This window comes from Dasypus novemcinctus, chromosome 10, assembly GCF_030445035.2.
Source record: "Dasypus novemcinctus isolate mDasNov1 chromosome 10, mDasNov1.1.hap2, whole genome shotgun sequence".
Classification (NCBI taxonomy): domain Eukaryota; kingdom Metazoa; phylum Chordata; class Mammalia; order Cingulata; family Dasypodidae; genus Dasypus; species Dasypus novemcinctus.
This window is the reverse complement of record NC_080682.1, coordinates 23,813,250-23,823,421: the sequence shown is the minus strand read 5'-3', so window position 1 is coordinate 23,823,421 and position 10,172 is coordinate 23,813,250. Positions and strand designations below refer to the sequence as shown.

General features: G+C 36.4%; 1 pseudogene; it reads right to left on the bottom strand.

Annotated features, from left to right (window-relative positions):
• Positions 1–539: 539 nt before the first annotated feature.
• Positions 540–9,342, bottom strand: LOC101441448 (olfactory receptor 5T1-like; annotated as a pseudogene).
• Between the last annotated feature and the right edge of the window lie 830 nt (positions 9,343–10,172).

Here is a 10,172-nt window from a genome sequence, read left to right as displayed (position 1 = left end):
TATCATGTAGACTCAATATATTTTGGGAGTTTCAAAATAGATATAAACAATATAAGTACTTGAAAATGGAAAGGATAGAATTTAATAAAGGAATGTAAAGCTATGGTGTTGAGCCAAAGAGTTCAGAAATGTGTCCAGGGGCCTGGATGGATTTGGGTGTGGGAGGGTACATGAGCAAGTGAGTTAGCCAGAGGATATACCTTCCAAGGGATTTCAGATTATAATCAATTCATAATGACTATGAAAAATGTAAGAATATAGAAACCATCAAAATCTGAAGACTCCAACTCTAATTAATAAATGAAAATCAAGTTATACATGAATAAGAACAGAAATATGTGTCAGTAAAATTGTAATTTGTATATATTCGAAAGTAGACATAAGCATATAGATGACAGTTTATTTGTATAAAAGGTTGCACAGGAAGAGTAATTAGTAATTTATTGGAAAACATTGTAATGTATATTACCTAAAAACAGGTCATTTTCTACTCATGAATCTCACCATTAAAAAATGAACTAGCATTCTTTTTCATTTGATTAAATGCCAAAAATGTATTTTATGATGAGCCAGTTTTTCTCAAATATTTCTTTCATTGTCTTTTTTACATCTTTGTCCCTCACACTGTAGAAGATAAAATTCAGCATGGTAATGCCAATAGTGTAAAATATGGACACTATCACATTATTATCTGAAGCATACCTGGAACTTGGCCTCATATATATGAAGTGGATAGTTCCATGGTAAATTGACACTCCAGTAAGGTGAAGAGACACCTATCAAAAACGTTGTTGTTTTTTTTTTTTTTGTCTCTCTTCAGAATAGACAACAACAGCAAATCATAGGGGATTATGATTATGGATACAGTAATTATCTCATAGAGACCACAATGTAGAAAATAAGGCGGCTCGCAGTGGGGCTGCTTCCCTCCCGCTTCCTACCGGTCTGCTGCACGTCCTGGGCGCCTCGAAGTGCTGCCGCCGCGCCTGCCCCCACCAGCGTCCCCACCGCTGTAGCCATGATCTCCTTATCGACACCCAGAGTTTTATTCGTGGCTGGCTTGGCTTTTGTAATTGGTTTAGAAAGAACATTCAGATTCTTCTTCCAAAAACACAAAATGAAAGCTACAGGATTTTTCCTGGGTGGTGTGTTTGTAGTCCTTATTGGTTGGCCTTTGATAGGCATGATCTTTGAAATTTATGGATTCTTTCTCTTGTTCAGGGGATTCTTTCCTGTGGTAGGTGGCTTTATTAGAAGAGTGTCAGTCCTGGGATCTCTCTTGAATTTACCTGGAATCAGATCATTTGTAGATAAAGTTGGAGAAAGCAACAATATGGTATAACAACAAGTGAACTGAAGACTCATTTAAAATATTGTATTATTTATAAAATTCTTTGAAGAATATTCAGCACAAAATTAAATTACACGAAATAGCTTGTAATGTTCTTTACAGAAGTTTAAAATGTATAGCCTGCAAAGTATCAACAGCAGTTAGTGAAAGAAGCAGTGAAAACAGGCTTCTGATCAAGTGCTCTAAGAAGTCAGCAAGCAAACTGAAGGAGATGAAATCTGTGTTACAACCTTCATTGAAACTCTTGAAGGCTCTTTTTATTGTTTTTCTACAATGTGTGGAAAACAGCCATCCTTAGAGAACTTTTGTGCCTGTCTCTTTTCTTTTGAAATTGCAGGGACATCCATAAGCAAAATTTGCTATGTAGAAATGTCCACTGCAAAGGCAAAAATACTTCCAGGTGCACTGTCTCTAAAAGTGATGCATGATATAAATTGGGTTATGTTGTTTTAATGTATTAAAAACAAGGAACACCCCCCCCCAAAAAAAAAAGAAAATTAGAAGGTGGTTGATGTCAGTGTCAGAACAAGAAATATCCAGGAATGCAGGGATGTCATAGAACATATGTCTAATTTCATTGGATGCACAAAAGGGTAGGCTAAAAGTGGCAATTGTATGTAAAGTACCATGCAAAATACCGCCAACATAGGAAGCAATGATGAGTGGCACAGAGACTCGAGGTGACATGTTAATTGAATATAACAGTAGGTTGTAGATTGCTAGCTACATAGTGATCATAAGCCATTACAGCCAAGGAAACCATTCTGTGGTTCCAAAAGAAATAGTGAAAAACATCTATGTAACACATCCAAGGAATGAAATATTTCTATTTCCCATCAGGAAATTGACAAATATTTTGGGAGTGACAACCAAAGAATAGCAGGCATTAAGGAATAACTACTGTGGTCTAGGGCTCTTGTGAAGAGAAGTTCAATAATTAGGAAAAAAAGAAAAGAAAAAGATAGGATGTAGAATTTTTCCAAGTCAACACGTATTCTATATCTAACCTTTAAACCCTTTGCTATATGCCATTTTACTAGTAAGGGATCCTGACATTATATGGGGCTTCAATTTTCAGGAAGTTTTGGATCACAGAGTGGTTCAACAATGGCAGTGGAGGAATACTGGTATAGGACACTATTGACAGGTGATATATGGCTGACAGGGAGCTATACAGGGCACATGTCCAGGGTGCATGGTAATGTTTGGATATACTCATAGTGGCAACAATTAAAAACTACAGCTGGGGGGGTACTGGGTGCCTGGCCAGGGGTACTCTGTTGTGGTCCCTAGGGGAGCAGCGGCAGTCCCCCAGGTGCAGCGGCAAGGACCGGGAAGGAATGAGGGTCCAACAGTGAGAGCATGATACTAATGACTATGCTTGTGAGCCTATATGCCTGAAATAAGAACAAGGCCTAGAGCAGCACTGTGCCTGGGAATTTCCTCCTGACAGCCTCCATGTTACTCAAATGTGGCCAGTCTCAAAGCCAAACTCAGCATGTAAATGTAATGCCTTCCCCCCAGCGTGGGACATGACACCGGGGGATGAGCTTCCCTGGCACCAAGGGATTGCTACCAAGTACCAACTGATGATGCAACTGGAAAATGACCTTGAATTGAAGGTTCAATGCGGATCAGCAGAATATCCCTGTCTACATATAATAACATGACTTTGAAATGCTGTTTGACCTAATGTAAGGGGGAAATGGAAAGGAGAAATGAGTTTATATGCCTGCGAGTCTCTAAAAAAGAGTCTGGAGGCTGTCAGAAGGATTGCCCTTATGCACAACTGAGCAGAGTCTAAGAGACAGATAAAGTAGATACAACCCCAGGTATTCGTTCCTTTGAGGGCTAAGGAGACCCACGGGTTCTATGGTCATGGCAGATGGGGTTCACTGCCATGTCAGATGGCCCTTCTTTGGAGCTGGTGTTTCTGCGTGATGAAATCGGACTCAGATGGGATCTCTTTCACAAGACTTTCATGCTACTTTACTGGAATTGTAGTTGGTGTTGGGGTTTAAGATGTATTTAGGGGATTTGAATCTCTGGACTGACAATAAGATAGCCAGGCTCTGAGCCTCAACAGACTTCAGCTCCTACAATCTGATTTATTGGACTCACCTCACTCAGCTAAGATGGAGTTGAAGAAGGACAACCACCACACCATGGAACCTAGAGTGCCTACAACTGAAAGCAGGAGGATTACATCCAGTATCCATGTGGAATCTGGGGCTCCTCTTGACATAGAGGTGCAACGGACACAACCAATCCAAGGTCCACAGAGAAAAGGTGGCACTGGAGTGGGAAAAGTGGACATGGTGGCTGATGGGTATGGGGAATGGCAGGAAGAGATGAGATGTGGAGGCACCTTTGGGACTTAGATTTGCCCTGGATGGTGCTTCAGGGGCAATCACCGGACATTGTAAATCCTCCCCAGGCCCACTGGATGGAATGTGGGAGAGTATGGGCCATGATGTGGACCATTGACCATGAGGTGCAGAGATGCCCAGAGATGTACTTACCAAATGCAATGGATGTGTCATGATGATGAGAGTGAGTGTTGCTGGTGGGGGAGTGGTGGGGTAGGGGTGGTGGGGTTGAATAGGACCTCATATATTTTTTTTAATGTAATATTTTTACAAAATCAATAAAAAAAAAAAGAATTGTGAGTTCATAAGCTGTCTAATCAATAGTGTCTGCTGTTTTAGCCTAGAATTGTGAATGATTAACTTGTCCTTTGGAATGTTATGACACAGCTCTGCAGGCAACTCCATCATCCATTACCCAAAAATCAAATGTATAAGAAGAGCTAAATACCAGAAACGGTATTTGCATGTCCTTTTTGTATCCCATGTAAAACTAAAGGCTGAAAACCTTTATGTTCCTGTCCAACGTACCATGAACAGAATAGAAACAAAGACCCCTCAAGACACCACATCTCTCCTGTGGAGGACTGGCCACCCCACTCCTGACAGATTTGGTTATTTTCAATGAAGTCATTCCTCGCGAGTTGCAAGACTCACTGGAGTTCTGAGGTTGGGAACCTCTTAAAAGGGGTGGTCCCCAAATTGCCAGTGACACAGGAGGGGACATTCTGCCTGGGACTGTTTTTCCAATCAGGACTCTGATTGGCTGCAAAAGTGGTTCCTCAGCTACATGAGAGATCAGATGTTGAGTTTTTCCCTGATTTGGTGAGTGGTTGAATATACTTTCATTCTTTCCTATGTCTTTAATTGATTACTATTCTTTTCTATGAAAGCTCAATTGTTATAATCCTTTAGTATAACCTGAAACTCATTTGAATGAATAAAGCTGCGTTTGCATAGCATTTAGACTTTCTGCCTCTTTCTTAGCAGAAAAACAACACACTCAGAAAATAGTACATGGGGTGGTGGAGCCTGGCATCCTCAAAAATCAGACTGAAAAGATTGGTTGCTAGAAATAATAAAAATAAGAAGACCTCCAGCTCAATTTTATCTGTGATGCACGTCAATATAAATATGGTGACTTCAGTCACATTCTTCAATGGAATCCTGTATGTATCCAAATCTGATGGTACCTCTCATTAGGTTTGAGGAGAGGCTGAGGAAGGGAGGCATTTCAGAAATCAAACTGGGAGCCGAGGTCAATCCAAGCAGTCTTCAATAACAGTGATCATAGCAGGTGAGCTGAATCTAGATAGACTGCAGCCCTGAGGGAGGGAGAGAGGAGAGTTTTTATAACTCATTCTGGGGTTAGATTACAAAACTTTCAGGGCCAGGATGTGATAATTTACTGGGCTTGTAGTTCAGGGCCAGGAGGTAATAATTCAAGCCAGTTTTGTGGCTCTATTTGCATCTTAGGTATAATCGCTCCTTGGTCGGTCCTGGGTTGCTACTTTTGCAACAGGAAAAAGTGGGGAGGAGAGTACAAAGGGGAGGCAGAGTGAGAGTTCTGGACTTAACACATCAAACATCTCAGTTTACACATAAAAGTCTGCAAGACACTATATCTGGTGAAATAGAGTTCACCCAATTATATCCCCTTATCTGCTTCTTAGAAGGACATTGATAACAGAGGCAGTGATTGGATAGGCATTGATGAAGAAATTAGGCACAGGTGGATGCAGTTCCTCATATGTATAAAAGGAAGACATGGTTTCATGCATTTGTTGCCTAAATTTGACATGTGAAAAAAAATAATTAAAGTGGATTTTTTGGGTTAAATTTAGAATTACCCTTCTTTATACTATATCTTCTTAAAATTCATAAAATACCGATGCGTATCAAGATTTCTGTATCCAAATATGTTTAGTGGAGTGTATCACCTGAAGAGTAGTTTGGAATTTCCTACAATGACGATGAAATAACTTAGTTAAATAATCGTAATTTTAAAATAGGAGTAATTACATTTACCTCATGAGATTCTATTAAATTTAAAGGAGAAAAATTAGAAAGAAAGTTAAGTTGTTTAAAAATATTCCCACATCACTAAAACTGGGATTTTAGGCATATATGTCAACTTCTCTTCCAGGATAGCCATTTCACACCAAACCATTTTGTCTGTTCTTTCCAGGCAATGATCCTATTCCATTAGCTCTGGAATACTTTTGAAATAGGCATCCGAACTTATTCTGGAAGACAGTGCACCTGGTTATCATTTTTTAAAAAAGCAGTGCAGTATCTTTTATTCTTATTTCATTATTGTTTTTGAAAACAGAACACTAAGTTGTCCATTTTTGCCTCTTCAAGTTATTGTGATTCTCTATGCACTTGCTTATTATTTCTGCAATGTTCTGGGGTGCATATTCCAGACTTTTTTACTATAAAGGTAAATTATGTCCATGCTTTTAAAATATAATTAGGGAAGTGATCTTGGCCCAATGGATATGGTGTCTGTTTACCACATGGGATGTCCACGGTTCAAACCCCAGTCTTCCTTGCCCCGTGTTGAACTGGCCCATGCGCAGTGCTGATGCACACAAGGAGTGCCGAGCCACCCAGGAGTACAATACTAACACATGGTGCTAATAATAATGGCTGTATGGGAAAAATATAAAACAAATGCATGTTATGGACCATAGTTAGTGGTAATAATTTGATGATGTTCTTTCATAATTGTAACAAATACTCCACAACAATGTAAAGTGTTAGAGGAGGAGTGATGTATGGGAATTCTGCACATAATGCATGCTTTTTTGTGAGCTCACAACTTCTCCTATAAATATATATATATATATTTTTTTAAAAAACAGAATTGAGTGGGAGAGAGTATAAACTACAATGTAAACTATAATCCATGCTTAGCGGCAAAGCTCCAAAATGTGTTCATTAATTGCTGTGAATGTACCACACTAATAAAAGAAGTTGTTAATATGCAGAAGAGCAGGAGGTGTGGGTAATATGGCATATGGGAACCCCTTATATATATATTTTTATGTAACATTTTATGTAATCTAAGTACCTTTTAAAAATATATTTTTAAAATATTTAAAAAAACAAATAAAAAAACCAATAGGAACTGGAATTTGGAACATTTAGCATGTTAAAGATATGACTTAAAGATTAAATAAACCTTTTGAAAAATGTGAAAAAAATAATAAAAATAAATAAAAAGAGAAAAGCGCATGACAAAAAATGTTTAAACTAAAACACAAAAACATATATTAAAGAGGTACTAACATCTGGAATTAATGCCTCAGTCATTGAAATAGAGTAGTGGGTCCAAAATATTTAGGCACTACATTCCAGCTTAGTGACATTTATTTTTCCTGTCCTGCTATACAGACAGAAGGATTTGACTCATTTTTAAATAACTGTGTTTTCCAGGGTTTAATGGAATGAAATATCTGCAATGCACTGGATTGGGGTGCAGTCAGTGACACAATATTTTATTCATGATATGACGTACACTGCAGTTTTGTCATTTTGAGATTCTGTATGAGAAGAGAATGAAGAACTCGATTAAAACTACTGTTGGAAGGAGAAGAAAGCCATATGTTATTTTCACCATGAAAATTCATCACATCCATGTGGCTATGTAGAAGACAGATAAAAAGAGTAAGTAGCAATGTAAATATGGAGATAGAAACTAAAATTGCTCATTCAATTCTTAGAGAATTCAGGATTGAAATGTATATAATTAAGGTAATTTCTGATTACTGTGCAAATCCAAATACAATACATATTACTAATAGAGGAACCTATACATAAATATAGAAATTACTAATATGGTTTGAATTGCTATATTGATGAAATAATGTAAATAAATCAATTACTAATAAGTATGTATTAATGCATTGTGCATCACAAAATATATTTTTCTATTAGTAGTAATACTCTCTCAGCTACCCATTCTCTCTTCTTTCTCTCTCTCTCCCATTAACTATATAATGAAAGGAAATAAAAATATTCAACCACATTTTAAAAAATGTGCTAGTAGATAGTCTTAAAATAAATTCATTACAAAGTACACTTGACTGACATAACAAAGAGAAATTTCAGGTATATCACAGCTCTAACTTTTATTTCTCTGCTATCTATTAGAAAAGACATCAATTATGAAAGAGTAAGGACATCATATTTGGCCTCTAAGACCTTGCATTAAAATTTCTGGTTTAAAACTTAGTGTAAGCTTGTAAAAGTAATTCCATTATTCTAACTAAAAGAATAATAAAATGGAACAAAATTTTCAGGTTCAATATTTCTAATATATGAACATGGTATCAAGACACAGTACTTATTTATGAGCTGCATTAAATTATTTTGTATTAATTTTGTTTACAATGCATAAAATTGAAATATGACAAATTTTATCTATGTGAAACACAATGGAGAGTTACAAAAAATCAACTTTTATCATTAAAACATTGGACAATGATTGGGCTCCAAATCATAAGCTAACTTTTTCTTCTTTTAATTATATACATGCTTGTTATCTGACACTAACTATACATAAATAAATCAATTAAAATGAATTCTATTGAGATAAGACACAAAGAAGCCTGTTATTCTGTGTTTAAGGTGCCCTAAAATTTATACACTTTACTACATTCTGCTATGTCAATAAACAATAGTGTGTTTTTTTCCTTTTCCTTTCCTGAAAAGCTTGCTTGCTAATAGAATTTCCTGACAATGTTGATGTCTCTGATTCTGTCTGTAGATTAGGAGGTGATTTATGAATGAACATATACAAAAAGATATCCTATTAGAGAAATTACCTACTTTACTGCAAGGAATCGAGATATGATAGAGAAAATGTTGACGTTTAGTAACTTTGTCAAGCTTATCCTCACACTGGCATTTCTGTTAAGTAATATTTGAGAATATTAGACTGGCTGTGCTTATGTGTGGCTGAATTTTCTGTAACAGGTTAAGGAGAGAAAAAAAATATACCTAGATATTGAATTAAAAAATAAAAACACATATAATGCTTCTGGAATACTCAAAACCATTTCCTCAACTCTCATTTAGTATGGAAACAAAGTATCAGACACTCATGAGAACAGATTTACACACAATAAACTTCAGAAAAAGGAAATCTATGAAAGCAGCTACCATCTATTACTAAGTGACTATTGCTGGATGGGAATTTTGTGTCCATTACCTCCTAGTATCTACAAAGCTATTTGCAAGCTCAAAATGTTAGAGTCCTTGTATTGATGAAGACACTCATGCCCTGTTAGAAATACAACATGACAAAATTCACATAGTCATTTACAGAGCCAGGATTCAAGCCCACTTTTCACTGACTCCACATAATAAGCAATTTCCTCCAAACCATATTGTAATACCATAGTGAAATGCCAAAATTCTGGAATCATTGCTTAAAAAATTACAAAATAAACTTCTCAGCTATTTTTTTTTTACTTTAACATGATCAAGCTTATGAAAAGCACACAAATAAACATGAAATTACTTACCTAGCTCAGCTAACAGGGTGATGAAGATGGTCAACCACCACACCAGGGAACCAAGAGTGCCCACAACTGCAAGCAGGAGAATTGCATCCATCAAACATGCAGGATCTAAGGACCCTCTCAATATAGTGAGGAAGTGGACATCACCATCCCAGGTTCCACAGGATGGAGGAATAAAACATGGATTAGAGTGGACTTACTGATATTCTATTACAGAACTCTTGTGACTAGTAATGAAAGAAATTGTATCATTGATATGGAGAAAGTTGCATGGTAATTGTTGAGGACAGGGAGAGAGAAAAACAGATTGATGTGGGGGCATTTTTGGGACTTGGAGTTGTCCTAAATGATATTACAGGGACAGATGCTGGACATTATATATCCTGCCACAACCCATTGAATGTACTGGGAAAGAGTGTAAACTATAATGTAAACTATTATCCATGTGGTGCAGCACTGCTCCAAAATATATTCACCAAATGCAATGAATGTGTCAAAATGATGAAAGAGGTTGTTGATATGGGAGGAGTTGGGGAGGGTATGTGGAGTATATGGGAACCTCTTATATTTTTTAATGAAACATTTTTTGTGATCTATGTATCTTTAAAAAATACAATTAAAAATAAATTAATTAATTTAAAAACTAACTAAAGTGGGTTCTAGGTCATTTAGCTAACTAGTAAAATGAAATTTAATTTAATTATTATACCTCAATCAAAAAAATTATATGCACTAAAAGTGGTATACATTCAGTGACAGGTTATAAACTAATTTTCTCTATATTTAATAAAATGTCTTATCTCTATTACACCTATTCTGACTATCAGCTTCCATCAAGAAAATTAAAACAAATTTCTCACATCTCTATTTAGCTAAATATATATGGAATCCTTCCTATTTAGATTTTATCTTCCCTGGAAAGTC